At 34.4% G+C, this 5527-nt stretch overlaps 1 long non-coding RNA gene across 1 annotated transcript; it reads right to left on the reverse strand.

Moving 5' to 3' along the window:
- Positions 1 to 3253: 3253 nt before the first annotated feature.
- On the reverse strand, positions 3254 to 5527 carry LOC107680597 (uncharacterized). Its single transcript, XR_001633165.1, has 3 exons — positions 5404 to 5527; positions 4449 to 4598; positions 3254 to 4307 (listed from the first exon to the last, which is right to left on the reverse strand). It is a non-coding gene; the product is annotated as an uncharacterized LOC107680597 (long non-coding RNA).

Consider the following 5527-nt stretch of genomic DNA (forward strand, 5'->3'; position numbering starts at 1 on the left):
ATTACAGTTGTGCAATTTTTTTTTAAACAATTCAGATTTATTTATTCGCTTTATATAATTCAGATTAAGTTAAACAATAAAGGAACAAAAATATTTAACACTTGAAAAGATATGGCAAACCGTACAAATGTAAAAATAACAATGTAAATTTTCATGGAAAACAACAAAAACAGAAACAAAAATAAAGTCCACTCACTGACTACATTGCCTAACACACACATACTTGCATTATGGCTTTTATACTGTACAAACTGTATTTTCTATTGCCCTACACCTAAACCTACTGGCAATTTTTTAATTTCATAAAACACCATTTTGTATGTTTTTCAAGCCTGTTGTTTTACGGGGACACAGGAAGTGTCCTCATAAACCATGTTTATGTTGTAATACCCATGTCATTATACACATTTCTGACCTCATAAACCATATATACCAGCACACACACACACACACACACACACACACATACACATACAGGTATTAACATTATAGGGACATTCCATAAGCATAGTGGTTTTTATACTGTACAGACACAGTATATTTTATTCCTCTACATACCTGTATATTCTATAAACCTACCCCTAAACCTATCCCCATTACTCAAAACTTTCTGTATTTTTACATTTTTAATCATTCTGTATGTTTTAAAAGCTTGTTTCCTCATAGGGACCTAACAAAATTTTCCCATAAGGTTAGAATTTACTGGTATTATACTTGTGGGGACATTTGGTCCCCATAATGTAGGTAATACCAGTACACACACACAGCCTCTGAATATGCATTTTATTTTCTGATTGAACTGTTACTGCATACATTGGATATAAAGGGTGTGTCAACTGTACCCACTTTACCACCTTGTATATTTCACAAAATGCTATGTTATCCTTTTAACATTCATGTTAGAAAATTTTATTTTCTGATGGAACTGTTACTGCATACATAGGATATAAAGGTTGTGTCAACTGTACCCACTTTACAGTCTTGTATATTTCACAAAATGCTATGTTATCCTTTTAACATTCATGTTAGAGAATATGTCCATTAATAATAGACAGTTGAAATATTACAAATATCATTTTTTAAACATAATTTGCGTTGCATGTGTGTAAATGTGACTTTTAACCTATTATCATAACACTGTACAGCTAAACAGCATGTGACGCAATAGGACACCTGTCTGGGTACAGTTGATACACTGTGTCTCAACCGTACCCCACTGACATACTCGCATGTTTCTCTAGATTATGCAAAGACCTTCCATGACACAATATCATAAAATATGTCTATTTTTAGAGCACAGAGTAACGTTTGCAATGATATATGTGAAGTTTAACAGTCATAAAAGGATAATAAGCTATTCATTGTGGAAGGGACATGGTGAAATGAAAATCTTACCTTGTAAAAAAAACTTTTGCCGATATCTTTGGAGTGGAAAGACACACACCTTTCAAATTTTCCATGATCAGAGAGAATGCTAATACGCATGTGTGGTGCAAAAATCACGGCTCAGGGTTCCTTTGCACGCAAGTTATTTAAGGTGTTTCAACTGTACACATGTCCCAAATGTACTCAGTCTACCCCACCAAAGCACTGACTTGATACTGACATCAAATGCTTTAAATATATTCCAATTATTAATTATTGCACATTTTTATTGTAGCCTACATTTTAAATTACATGGGAAGTGAGTGTACATAAAGTGCACATCCATCTTAGAGAAGCATAGATTTAAGTGCCATCAGTATTAAACTTGACCAAAGAGAGATGGTTGTGATGGAGCTACTGGATGTGGGTTTGACAGTCTTGACAGTCATTGGCTTGAATGTCGTCGTATTACGTTTTAGAGCAACGGGACACTTGCTTGTGTGTCCTGCCTTGTCCACCACAAGAACCTCCACATCTTCATAGCAGCAGTTGCTGGAATAATACAGATAGGTCGCTTTGTAGCCATCTTCTTCTAGACCATAAGCTTGTGTTGTCTTGCTTAAACACTGGAGGCCACTGGCAAAAACTTTGATGTGATCGATTCCTGAGCCATCTCCATCTGTCATGATATAAGTCACTTTGAATTCATCCATATATTCATATGAACGACAAATCGCACTCATATTGAAGACACGACACACTGGTGGAGTAAAATCATTGACCTACAAAGAAAATAAATTGTATTTCTTTTAATTAAAGGCTATAGTAACTTTATGCTTGTAGCTTGAAACAGTAAAAATGCACAGTTTACAGTACAGCTTGACAATGATTCATATTTTTCAGATGTTTGAAATAGGAAATCAGCATACACAGCACAGACATACGAGGACACTTACAGCCAGATCTCGTCTTTCTCTCTCTATTTTGTCAGCATCTTGGATTGCATCATTTTCTCTGAAGGCATCATGATGCGAAAAAGCCTGTGACCATCCAATCAGCATGCAGAGAAAGACCAGTGTCTTTGTAATCGGAACCATTTTGATCAACTGTGAAGGTTTTTTTTTAAACAGATTTTATTTAGCAGAGAATAACTGACTAAAATTAATCAACGAAGATATAAATGATGAATCCTCAATGAAGATCTTTTAGATACTTGTCCTTTCTGAATCAGTTTGTTATGTCAGTCCTATAAACTAATCTCTCAGACACACCTAAGCCCTCTCACCCAGAGGTATAAACATTCATAACCTATCAGCGGAACATATTTCCTATCTTGCACAATATGTTGTCAATGTTTAATCTGTTTAGCAGCGTCCATTCCAATGAACAACACTTTCTCTGGTGCTTTTGTCATTTAATGTTATCCGAATGTTTGACTTTGACTTGTTTGAATACTGTTTGACTGTTGAAATATTGCGAAGAGGGAAAATGTATATTAGATTTGGTGGGACTAGACTAGATTTGCGATTTACATCAGAGGATTTTAATGATTTAATTCGATAAATCATAAAACCATGTGTAAAAATGGGTGTGATATCCTTGTTCATATATTTTTGAACCTTGACCTAGGACTTCTTATAAAGGCACTGAAGATTATTCTATGTAGTGATTATGAACTCCTACAGTGTTTTATAACATAATGCCTTATTTAGGAGTATCTGAATGCCTTAAATGTTAAGAAATTTCTCCTGAGGAAGGTTTATTGTCTGTCCCTCAGTCCTTCATATTAATAGAAGTATTTCGTTTTAATTGTTTTTGAACATTTTAGACCTGATGAGCTGAATTTCAGAGAAATGTATATGAATTTGTAATAAGGACGAAGCTCTTTAAACACGTCAATGAAAATGTCCAGTTGTCCTTTATGACAGAAGTAACACAAGCTTGTGAAGTACATCAGAAAGACACACAAGGGTGTGAAGTACATCAGAAAGAGAATGGTGCATCTATTTACTGTAATGTCACACTGTTTATGTCCATAGACAGGGTGTTAATAAGGGCTTGTTTATGATTCCTCTTCATTTTTAAAAATGATGTATATCTTGCAGTATATGTATATGCAAACTTGTCTGGAAAATAAATAGTAGGCTTAAATGCCTCTCTTACACACAAGTCAGGGTGGTCTTTTAAATCAATTCCCCCACAGTGAGCACTGTAATAGAACTGCTTGAAATAAAGAGCATGAATCTGAGATCAGTACTGTACATGAGCTTAAATTAAAACAAATGTTTTTTAAAGGTTATTTAGCACTTTATACAGTACAATGAAAGATAGACCATGTAATACATACTACTTTCATAAGTTTGACTGTATTTTCTAATGCTCCAGATACATAATTATAGAAACGACACGAGAAAAATAAATGAGAAAAAGAATAAAAAAAATACTTCCATAAAGTGCATATTTACAGAAAGTGCACATCTATGTTAAAGCAACATAGATTTAAGTGCCATCAGTATTAAACTTGACCAAAGAGAGATGGTTGTGGTGAAGCTGCTGGACGTGGGACTGACCGTCATTGGGCTGATTGTGGTCAAAGGGTGTTTGCACGGTGTCACAGGGTGTTTGATATTAAAAGGGCACTTTGCCTTGTTTCCTGCCTTGTCCACCACAGAAATCTCCACATTATGGAAACAGCAAGGACCAGTATATTTCACAGTGGTTGCATTGTAGCCATTTTCATCTACAGTCACATTTAAAATATTAAAAAAGGTAATGTTGCCTTCACAACAGTCAATGGCAGCAGAAAAAAGGGGGGAATCAATTCCTGAACCAGCACCATCTGACATGATATAATTCACTTCCCAGGTTTCATTTCCACCTGATGAAGAACAGTCCAAACTCTCATTTACCACACGGCACACTGGTGGAGTAAAATCAGTACCCTAAAGAGAAAATATAAATGTCATTTCTTTCAGTTAAATGTCACAGTAACTTTATGTGTTTAACTTGAAGCAGAAAAACTACATAATATACTGTAGGGAATCAGAAGTACACACACACACATATATATATAAGGCACTTACACTCTGCATAACATCTCTTCTTTCTCTTTCTATCTTGTCAGCATCTTTCATTACTTTATCCTCAGTGGGGACATTGTGGTACGGAAAAGTCTGTGACCATCCAATCAGCATGAAGAGAAAGACCATCGTCTTTTGAACCATTATGTTCAACTGTGAAAAGTTTTAAAAATAGATTAAGATGAAAGTTTATTATTATATTGATACTGAATTTCCATTAAAACATTCCACACGTATTGTTGACATCGAGTACTCTGCTCTGTTTCGTGCTCTTTTAAGTTACAAAATAAAATATGGTGTTAATTTAGAAATAACTTTTCTTACACCGTTTATTATTTTAAGCATAAACCTAACAAAAATGTTGTCATTAAACACTTAAACAGAAAGAAATAAAGAAAAAAGAACAAGTCTTCATTACTCACGTCAGCTTCACATTTATTTATTTATGCACTGGATACACAAAGCAACCGCGAAAACGTCACAATGACAGCAAGATCTTTCATCATAATGGATTTCCCACAAAAGTCTTTCCGGAAGTTATCACTTCCTTAAAACGTGCAACTTGTTGAGGTCATTTTGGGGAATATGTAATTACGTAATCTGTCTCTCACTCAAGAACCCAGGCAGAAAGAGTAAGGCAGCTGCTCAACTACCGTTACACACTGTTAGTCTGCAATAACAGGTGGGCTAATAAATGACTACTCAGAAGAGATTTGTAACAGTTTATAAAAGTTACATTCTATTAGGCTATTTATTAAGTGATTTAATGATTTAAAATACAGTTGGCCTATAAATAACGAGTAAAAACATGACACATTAATATATTTTAGAATAACATATGTTCCAGCGATAAAAGGCATGAGTGCAATATGTTTCTTAATCTTTATATGTAATATCTACATGTTATATTGGAAAATAATATTTATTAATTCATTCACACAGCATTATTTTTACTTACCTTATTAGCAGTGAAAATGCAGTGATGATAAAAGTAGTGAAATCTCACAAATCTCGTCTCGTCTTCAGGTCCTTCTCTGTTCCAAATTAGTTTGGAGAAATGTGTCAGTCCTAGATATACTGCA

The sequence above is a fragment of the Sinocyclocheilus anshuiensis genome, unplaced genomic scaffold (genome assembly GCF_001515605.1).
Source record: "Sinocyclocheilus anshuiensis isolate Anshui unplaced genomic scaffold, SAMN03320099.WGS_v1.1 scaffold328, whole genome shotgun sequence".
Lineage (NCBI taxonomy): Eukaryota > Metazoa > Chordata > Actinopteri > Cypriniformes > Cyprinidae > Sinocyclocheilus > Sinocyclocheilus anshuiensis.